Source organism: Eublepharis macularius, chromosome 1, assembly GCF_028583425.1.
Source record: "Eublepharis macularius isolate TG4126 chromosome 1, MPM_Emac_v1.0, whole genome shotgun sequence".
Taxonomy (NCBI): domain Eukaryota; kingdom Metazoa; phylum Chordata; class Lepidosauria; order Squamata; family Eublepharidae; genus Eublepharis; species Eublepharis macularius.
In genome coordinates, this window is record NC_072790.1 from 248,074,768 (window position 1) to 248,085,804 (window position 11,037).

The 11,037-nt window shown below is 41.0% G+C and overlaps 1 long non-coding RNA gene across 1 annotated transcript; it reads left to right on the forward strand.

The window, feature by feature from the left end:
• The first annotated feature begins 290 nt into the window (after positions 1-290).
• LOC129340109 (uncharacterized) lies at positions 291-3,669 on the forward strand. Its single transcript, XR_008597997.1, has 2 exons — positions 291-516; positions 2,909-3,669. It is a non-coding gene; the product is annotated as an uncharacterized LOC129340109 (long non-coding RNA).
• Positions 3,670-11,037: the final 7,368 nt, after the last annotated feature.

The following is an 11,037-nucleotide window of genomic DNA, read 5'->3' on the forward strand; positions in this document are numbered from 1 at the left end:
CTGTGCTGCTGTCCCTGCATTTCTCTGTTCATAATTTTTTCATATAATTAGTATTATTTCTGAACATTCTTCAGACAGCTGCACATGTCTAGCTTCTTCTTTGTTAGATTTCTATTATGCTCAATTTTTAAGAAGTTCTAAAGGCCTACAGTGACCTTTCCTCTTGGCCTAGAATCAGCAAGTCAGCCGTACTGTGCTGAGTGATCATTTGACTATGCACATTCCTTTCTGACTCAAATAAAAATTGGACACGACTTCAGACCATGGTCTGTAATATTCTGCAGTGAGGGAAGACTGTAGGGTAAAATAGGATCATCCTATAATATGAGGCTAAGCCGCTTCCAAAATGCCATGGGAGTTTGGAAACATTTCGCAAACTAAACAGTCAGAAATGATTCATCGATTAATACTGCAAAGGGGATAGTATAAATGCTCTTGCCACTTGCAACCATCTCCACTATTCTGCTCTGCTTCTCTTGCTTGCTTGCTTGCTTCTCTTCTGCTGCTGCTACTATGGTAAGTCCATTATAACTAGTTCACATTGTATATGAGATATATGGAGCAAGGAAGGAAGGAAGGAGGGAAGGAAGGAAGGAAATCCTTCCTTGGGGAAAAAGTTCAAGGAAATTCAAAGGAAGCAAAAAAAATGATTTTAGTAAGACTAGTGGTCTTTCTTGTCTGTGTGCTTACATCTAAATGAAAGAACGATAACTGGTAAGAAAATGAGGCATCGTGAGAAAAGAAGGAAGGGTAGCTGTAATTGGATGCAGCTTTTCATACTTTCATAAAGATGTATTGTCGAAGGCTTTCATGGCCAAAGAACGATGGTTGTTGTGTAGCACTGAAAGACAGAGGGCCAAGCTACACATGACGAATGACACTTGAACGGCAAGTGGATTGAGTGGAGGGCAAGTGAACAGGGAGAAATACACTTGCCGTTCAAGTGTAATTCGTCATGTGTAGCTTGGCCCAGAGATCTCTCAGTGTCACAGTGTTGTAGATATAAATTACCTGCTAACATCTTCTCCACACATTGACACTGAGAGAGCTCTGTCTTTTGGTGCTACACCTCTGAAGATGCCAGTCACAGCTGCTGGCGAAACATCAGGAACTACAATGCCAAGACCACAGCGATACAGCCCGGAAAATCCACAACAACCAACCTTCACAAAGATGTTTGTGGGAAGCCCTTAATTCCAGCAAGTTTGATTAAAGTAGTTATGCAGGCCAATGGCTGTCTGGTTGAACACAGCCATTATGCTGCCATTCAAGGGGAAAGAACCGCAAATGCCATACTGGAATTTTTTTGAACGCAAGGCAGACATTTCGTTCCTGCAGCCCTAACGTTACCCAAGGCTAAATTACTGGAGCAGCTGTTATATGGAACATTTGTAGGACTGCCCTCTTCATGTTTTGCCCCACAGGAAAGACTTCAGGTTAAATTTTTGAGAAGTCTCAAACTGTGTATCTAATGCCTGGATACCATTAGAGTCTGGTTGTCTTAGGTGTGAAGCCAGGTTTTGTATTCAATCTATTTATATGTGGCTGAAAGGCTGCTTTAACCCACAAGGTTTGTTTCCCTGATCCTTCAAGATGACTTCTAATCAAGCTGGCTCAAGGCTGTTTATAGCCATATTAATAGAACAGGCTTTCCCTGTCAGGCTCTCTTAACACACGGAGCTGAACAAGCAAAAGGGTTAATTAAAAAAAAAATAGAGGATATTGAAAGCCAATCAGACATCTCCAGGGCAGCAAAGCTTGGGGTGTTGTTAAATGTCAAAGGTATGTCTGAGCCAGCTGTGCCCTTGCTCTCCATGGAAGCATACCGTTTTAGAAGGGCATTTAGTCTAGCTAGGTGCTCCTCTCTACCGTCTGTGGTTATCGAAGGCAGGTACAACAAAACCCCTACCTAGAAAGATTGTGCCCATGCCTGCTAAGTGAGGTCAAGTCTTGTCGAAGGCTTTCATGGCCGGAGAAAGATGGTTGTTGTGGGTTTTCCGGGCTGTATTGCCGTGGTCTTGGCATTGTAGTTCCTGACGTTTCCTGTAGTTCCTGACACTGAGAGATCCTTGTCTTTTGGTGCTACACCTCTGAAGATGCCAGCCACAGCTGCTGGCGAAACGTCAGGAACTACAATGCCAAGACCACAGCAATACAGCCCGGAAAACCCACAACAACCATCGAGGTCAAGTCTGTTGAGCACATATGTTTTAGTTGTCTATTTATGTCTCAGAATCATTACCCCATTACTCAACATGCTCCCCGGTCATATAACCACTAATAATGTACTGGTTTTTATCTGATAACAATTTTAGGATTATATGTCAAATCGCTAAATTTTGTGCATCAGTTTTTAAATTACAGGAAGTGCATTTTAAACGTTCATAAAGTCAATCTTTTTTTCCTTTATTGCATCCTTGCTTCTTTAGGTTGAATGCTGGTCTTAAGACCGAAATTAAAATTGAAGTTTGAATAGCTATTCTTTTTCTGTTTCTTTGTTTTGGCATTATTTATTGTGGGCTTTCACAGTCACAAGGATTCCTACCAGACACTGAGGCTTTACTATGAATTTCTGCTGATCTTGTTTCAAAAGGCAAGATCTAGTAAATGTTTGAGGATATTGTTTTCATTTCTCCGCCTCCTCCTGAAAACGGTCCACAGAAAACAGTCCACAGTCACTGGAAGGACACCACCAATCCTAAAAAGGTTCATTATTTTCAACTTTATATGTTAGAAACGGTGTTAGATATAGCAGTTCAAGCCATGCCGTTCAGAAAAGTGTAGCACCAACGTGGTTCCTCCCAAGTTACAATTTGATTTGTTCCCTGGAAAGTTATGCTTGCAATTGTAATCTGATTTCCTTCAACCTGTGAGATTGAGTTGACTCACCTTTTCTTAATGATTCCAGACTCATCATTCCAAGATGTCATGTGGCTGTGCACCGTCTTGTGCCCCTCAGTCTTCCTGCTCCCCGTGTAGCTATCCAGTTGGTGGTCTGAGCTCCCTGAGTACATGCTGCCCCACCTCCTGCGGTGGTTGTTCAAGTAGCCTTGGCATCTCCCCCTGTGTGAATAACGTCTCAAGTATCACCCAACTCTCACCATCAGAAATTGGGATACAACCACCTTCTTTCACTATAACAATCCCAGGCCCCATTTTCTGGTCCTCCGATGATCCTGTCCGTATGGGAGGGTACATCGCCCTCTGAGTGCAAACGGGTGTCCGTTTCCAAGGTGTGCAGTTCACCATGTTAAGCTGGGACGTCAACAAGAATGGGAAGGAAATGTGATCTGGAAAGTATAAAATGGATTCACATCTGATGACATCTCAGATGTGGGTATATCAAACCTGTCCAAGCAAATTGTATCTTCTCTGCTCTCACCTCTAAAGTTTCCTCTGCAATCTTTATATCATTTGCCTTAACTTACGTTGACTAGGAGACCAGAAGGGTGTGAACATCTTCCCTCTGCGGGCCTTTAAGTATTTCAGGGTCCCACAAAAATCTTTCTCCTTAAACAGTTTGACAGCATATGCCAGTCTTGTCATCCAAACTAGACGGTCAGTGGGAAAGCCCCTGTTTGCTGGGCAAAGAATTGATGTTTATCATTTATGCAAATGATGTCACTCGCTGTCCTTTCTTCATTAAAGCTTCTGCCTGCATTAAAATTTGTTGTGGATTCAGTTGCTTTTTATTTCTAAGAACATGCAAAGTGGGGGCAGGAGCATGCAACAATCATCATGTATCAATTCAAGCCTGTTGTATTCGAGCAGACTCAGGTCTCTGAGTCAAGCTACAAGTGACGCCTGACACAGGTTGGACACTCGTCACCTTCCCTCAAGTTTTGATGGGAAATGTAGGCGTCCTGGTTTTACAGCTTGGCTCTCCATTACAACTGCAAGACCAGGATGCCTACATTTCCCATCAAAACTTGAGGGAAGCTGACTAGTGTCAGGCGTCTCTTGTAGCTTGGCTCTCAGTTTTTCCAATTTCTGTCTAGTCAGTCCCTTGATGATGCGCCAACTTGCACCGGTTCTCTTCATTGGGATGTCTTCTGTTCTTTACAGCAGTTTCTGGTATCCTTCAACTTTTAATGTGGACTAGTAATAGAAAAGAGTGCTTCCCCCTGCAGCTTCAGGTCCTCCTAACTTTCCTTTTGTTTTCCTTATAAGGAATACCTCAACTCTAGTGGACCAAGCTCCCTCTAGTGGACCAAGGTGGACCTCCTGGACAGTAGGGTTGCCAGCTTCAGCTTGGGAAACTCTAGAAGGTTTGGTGGTGGGTGGCTTTAGATGGTCAGGGAGGCTATTAGTTTAACTTATAGCCATGTAAAAAGCCCAAGATATAACACAACTAGAAACATTATGGAAATTATTGCTGAAATAAATTAGTAAATTAATTAATTAATTAGTAAATTAAATTAATTAGTAAATTAAACAGCTTGAGTATGTTATTATTATCCCCACAACAATAACAACTCTGTGACGCGGGTGGGACTGAGAGAGCTCCTAGAAGCTGTGACTAGCCCAAGGTCACCCAGCTGGCTACAAGTGGAGGAGTGGGGAATAAAATCCAGTTCTCCAGATTAGGGTCATGGTACTCTTAACCGCTATACCAAAGTGGCCGACAAAGATCATGAAGAGCTTTGTACATGATAGCCAACAGAGTGATTACAGAATGGGAGTATTATGCAATCTAGCTCACTATAACAACAACAACAACAACATTTGATTTATATACTGCCCTTAATAACAAAAACAAAACAACAACAACAACAACAACATTTGATTTATATACCGCCCTTCAGGACAACTTAATTCCCACTCAGAGTGGTTTACAATGTATGTTATTATTATCCCCACAACAAACACCCTGTAAGGTGGGTGGGGCTGAGAGAGCTCCAGAGAGCTGTGACTAGCCCAAGGTCACCCAGCTGGCTTCAAGTGGAGGAGTAGGGAATCAAACATAGTTCTCCAGATTAGAGTCCAGCGCTCCAAACTCTAAACTCTACTCTAAACTATCCAAGCTCTTCCTAACTATATGGGGCAGTAGTGTTGCTGAGTAGTCCCTAATGCTGCAGGTTACTTTTGGGATTCTTGTGAGAGCAAGACCAGCTGCCCACAATTTATGGACGAAAGCAATGTTCATGTGTAATCCCACTTTGGCACTTTCTCCTTTAATCTGCATCAGTCGTCATTTCAAGGTTTGCTGTAATCTATAAAACACAGGCTGGTTTTCTTCTGAAATTCTCTGATACGCTCCATTAACCACTGAAAATTTGCAATATGATCTCTTTTGCCCCGTTCTTTCTGAAACCAGACTGAATATCTCACATTTCTCATTCTATAGAGGGTAAGAATCTTACTTAAACGATACTAATCATTTAACCTGTAGGTTTTGAGTAGTGCCACACTAGAATTTGCATAAGCCAGGGTAAGGGGGAAGAAAATTTTCTATTCGCTATGAGAGATGAATTTTTTTTTTATTACAGCCAAAGTAAAATTGGGAACCATAGGGTAAGGAATTTTTAAAAAATAATTTGAGAAACACTATCAGAAATTAATGCAATGGTCCAATACTTGCTGCCGTCTTTGATTTCTCCTGAGCTGCTCCTGACAGAGTCCGAACTCCCAATGGTATTGCTCTCAGTTTCACTAACAGCTTCACTAACAGACTCAAAACCACTCACCACATTAGCGTGTGTATCCAAGAGGATATGGTAGGATGGTAATTAGGGTTACCAGGCCTCCCTGTCAACTGGTGGGAGGGGGAGTGGTGCTCATTTGTGCACATGCTCCCAGTCTGAGCACAATGATGACACTTCTGGTAGTAATGTCATAAGGTGGGTCATGGGAGTGCTCCTGCACTTTGCGTTAAGAATTGGCCTGTTTGGGGCCAAAATCAGCTCTGCCAAAGCTTGAGAGCAGTTCTGCAAACAGCATGATGATGTCACTTCTGGAAATGACATCATAGAGCCTGGATGGAAATGTATAAGTCACATGTTTGTCTGAGTTCCCTACTGATGGCAGGTGATCACTGAGTGGCTTCCCACCTCACAATGATCTCTGGAGTTCAGCAGGCATGGTGGCAAAACTCCAGGAGTTTGCCCACCACCGGTAGTCATCTGGAAGCCCTAGTGGTAATTACTATTTACATTTTCAGAATGGCAAACATGTATTAAGTTTGCAATCTTCTTTGCAGCCTTTTGTTTCAATAGTATTTGCAAAGCATAGGGATGAATGGTTCATCTCTCCATTACCCAGACTTTTTGGTGATCCATTCCATAGCTGTCAATCTGTTCCTGAGCATTTGGCAGGTTGTTTCACTATATTCCTTCCCATGCCCTACATAGCAATTGACTTTTTGCTCTTGGACATTCTCACACAGCTCGATTAAGATTTACTACTCCGCCATCCTTGCAGTGTAACCACTCTGCTCAGCAGACACCTAGATCATTCAGAAATCATGTAAATCAGTCTTTTATGTTGTGTTTCCACAATATCTTTCGCAAAATCCCCTCTATGTTGGAAAGTGGAGAAATGGGCACCTATGCCCACTGCTGGTGGGAGTGCAAACACATTGAAAAATTCTGGAAAGGACTTCCGGTTTGGGATCCATGGAGGTCTAACGCAGCTCTAAGTACAGAGCTGACCGGGCTGCCGTTTTAGCGGCCGGCGGGGCACAACTAGCCCGCGGCCACCTGTTCTCAGGCGGAGAACAGGCAAAGAACGCTCAAGAACCTCAGGGCGCGTCGATCTCGGGTGAGGGGGAGTTCTGCGCTAAGGACTCTCTCTCGTCCCTTGAGGTCCCACCCTAAGACAGGTCGGCTAAAATCTCTGCAGCAGAACCGGGGCCAGTGCGGCTGGCATAAGACCTACATGCCCAAGCTTCAACAGGGGAAAAGAAGGTGGAAAAGAATTTGAGATCGAAGCAGTGATTACAACCCAGAAAGACGCTTGAAAAGGTAAAGATCACTATCTCTCGAATCGGGATGGATTGCTTAAAGTAACGAACTTTTAAAGTGAAATTTTAAACTGCAACAGACGGAATATAATGAGGGGAAGACTCGGCAAGAAATAGCTTAGAAAAAGGACTAAGTTAAATGAAGTTATTAAAGAAATTGGACAATTGTTTTTCATACCTGTGGTCAGAAAGTGATAGCAGGCTGTGAGAAAATTTCTACCATCGCGAGAGCTGCAGTGGAGAGACGGGAAACAGGAAGTGCGTCATAGTGATAGAGCTGCTGGAGAGAGACGGCCCTTATTGGAGGACAGGAAGAAGGGAATCGCCATTTTTGAAAAGGGAAGGACTTTGACTTCAACAGGAGAGGAAGTAGGACATCTTGGATTACAAAAAAGACTATAGAAAAACCATAGAGAAAAGACGCCCGACATTTTGGATTTTGTAAACATCTTTTGCTTTTTTTAAGAATCGGGACATTTAAATCAATTTAAAGGGACACAAATTTAAATGCCACGGAGTTAAGGAAACATGCAGACTCGTGGGAGCGAGGTAAATCAAGCCCCACGATGTCGAAAAAAGAGTGGCAAACGGCCATTGAGAACCTGGACAAAAAAATTCTGGAAATGTTAAAGGAATTGAAGGAGACAAAACAGGACTTGGTGAGGGAAGTTAAAGATGTCAAAGAGACAGTAAAAAATGAATTGGCAGAAGTAAAGAAGGGAATGGAAACAATACAAAATGACTTGCAAGCAGCGCAGCAAAAAGTTAATGTTGTTGAGAAGGCGGTGGAGAATCTTACAGAGACGCAACGAATGGATATGAGAGCGATGAGGGGAAGGATGGCAGTTGCGGAGAGCAAGTACATGGAGAAGCAGCTGAGGTTTCGAGGTTTGCCGGAAATAGATGGAAAGACAGCACAAGAACAGGTTATAGAGGTGTTAGCTGAATACCTGGGAAAGGAGGAGGAGGAGGTTGTGGCTATCCTTGATGTGGTGTATCGAATAAATTCCAGATTGGCGACCCAGAGGAAATTACCAAGGGATGTGATTGTGCAATTTACGACAAGGAACTCAAGAGAAATGATAGTGAGTAAGCAGTTTCAAGATCCATTGATAGTTGATGGCAAGACGATTATCATCATGAAAGAGCTACCCAGATCGGTGCTGCTTGATCGGAAAAAATACAAAGTCTTAGTTCAGAATTTGAAGGATATGAAAGTAAGATACAGATGGGAATTACCGGAAGGGATATCCTTTGAATTCAGAGGAGTGAAAAAGCGCATCAGATCTGAATTTGAGATGGAAAAGTTTATGAGAGACAATGAAAAAGACTTATCAACAACAGGGCTATGAATATGGAGTGTAAAGTATTATCTTGGAATGTAAATGGACTTAATTCACCTAATAAGAGAAAAAGTATTTTCCACTGGCTATTAAAACAAAAATGTGATATTGTGTGCTTGCAAGAGACCCATATTAGAAATCAGGATGTAAAATATCTTAAATTGGGTAAGTTGGGCAATGAGTTTGTAGCGGCCTCAAAAAAGAAAAAAAAGGGGAGTGGTATTGTACATAAGAGAGGAGCTACAGCCAAAGTTAATGATTAGAGACGTGGAAGCCAGATTTATAGCAGTGGAATGTACATGGAATTTAAAGAAAGTGTTGGTGATTGGAATTTATGCACCAAATGGAGCAAAAGAGAGCTTCTTTGAGGATCTAAGGAAGCAATTAGATGAACTTTCTTATGACCAGATAATCCTTGCAGGAGACTTCAATGGAGTTACGAATTTAGAACAAGATAAAAAATCAGTAACTGCACAAAAGAAAAGAGGACTATTACCAAAGACTTTTTTTGCATTAATGCAACAGGAAACTTTGGAAGATGTGTGGAGAATGCAGAATCCCACAGGCAGACATTATACATTTTTCTCCGCAAGGCGTTCTACCCTATCACGAATCGACATGATCTGGGCCTCAAAGGACTTAGTGCTTTGGACTAAGGATGTAGAAATAATGCCCATGGTAGGCTCAGATCATAACCCAGTAATGTGGAAGTTTGGAAAAAGAACTAAGAGGAAAGGATGGAGAATAAATGAGGACTTGTTACAAGAGGGAGAAAATATGGAGATGTTGAGAAGGGAAACTAAATTCTTCATACAGCACAATATGAATCGAGAAGTACCAACCAATAAGGTATGGGATACATATAAAGCAGTAATTAGAGGCATACTAATGGACTTAAATGGAAGAGCTCGAAAGAAAAGAGAGGAGAAGAGACAGGAGATTATGGAAAAAATAAAAGCAAAAGAAATACAATTAAAGAAAAGACCAGGGAAAAAGAAAATCTATCAAGATATTAAAATCCTTCAAGAGCAGTTGACGGCAATGAATAATAAAGAATTGGAATGGAATCTTAAAAGAATGAATCAAAAGTCATTTGAAGGTGCAAATAAACCTGGGAAATATTTGGCATGGCAACTGAAGAAGAGAAAGGAGAAAAAGACAATTAACAAAATATGTGAGGACAATAAAGTGCATCTGGAACAGACTGCTATTAGTAGAGCTTTCTATAAATTTTATGCTAAATTGTATGACAAAAAAGAAGTGAATAAAGATTCAATAGCGACATATTTGGGGAAAATTAAGCTTCCAGTAATCTTGGATGATTGGAGAGCTAAATTGAACAGTGAAGTAACAGAGGATGAGATAAGGAAGGCAATACAGTCAACAAATTTGGGGAAGGCGCCGGGACCTGACGGACTAACAGCTAAATTTTACAAGGTAATGGTTAATGAGCTGGCATCATTTTTAAAAGAAGTGATCAATGGTGCTTTGAGAGATCAAAGAATTCCAGATACTTGGAGTGAAGCTAATATATCATTGATCCCTAAAGAAGGACAGGACTTAACCAATGTTAAAAACTATAGACCTATTTCTTTACTTAACAATGACTACAAGATCTTTGCGAAGGTCTTGGCAGAGAGACTAAAGGGATGGTTATCCGAAGTTATTGGGGAAGAACAAGCAGGTTTTTTACCAAACAGACAAATCAGAGACAATTTAAGGACAGTTATAAATGCTATTGAATACTATGATAGGCGTTGTGACAAGGAGGTTGGTTTCTTCTTTGTAGATGCTGAAAAAGCATTTGACAATTTGAACTGGGACTTTATGTTTGCCACTATGGAACAGCTACAAATGGGAGAAAGATTCATAAGAGCAGTGAAAGAAATTTACAGAGACCAGAGTGCAGCAATTGTGGTCAATGACGAGTTGACCAAAAAACTGACTATTGGCAAAGGTACTAGACAAGGTTGCCCGTTGTCTCCACTGTTGTTTATTTTGGTCTTGGAAATTCTAATGATACAGATTCGAGAAGACAATGCAATCCGTGGAATAAAGATAAAAGACTTTTCCTACAAGGTCAGAGCATTTGCAGATGATATAATGTTAATTGGGGAAGATCCAATTGAAAACATGCCTAAGGTAATAGAAAAAATTAAAGAATTTGGAGATTTGGCAGGTTTTTATGTAAACAAAAAGAAATCAAAGATACTATGTAAAAATATGACTAAGTTAAAACAGCAGCAATTGATGGAAGTAACAGACTGTGAAGTAACAAATAAGGTGAAATATTTGGTAATTGAACTGACTGCAAAAAATATAGATCTATTCAAGAACAATTATGAGAAATTATGGACTCAAATAGAGAATGATTTGATTAAATGGAATAGATTGAACCTGTCATGGTTGGGAAGAATTGCAGTAGTTAAGATGAATGTGTTGCCAAGAGTGATGTTTCTGTTACAGACAATACCAATCATTAGGGACTCTAAGCAGTTTGACAAATGGCAGAGGAAAATATCGGAATTTGTGTGGGCAGGCAGGAAGCCTCGAGTGAAAATGAAAGTATTACAGGATGCAAAAGAAAGAGGTGGAATGCAACTGCCCAATTTGAGACTTTATTACGATGCAATTTGTTTGGTATGGTTGAAAGATTGGATGAAGCTGAAAAATCGCAAATCGCTGGCCTTAGAGGGATATAAAAAATTATTTGGATGGCATGCATACTTATGG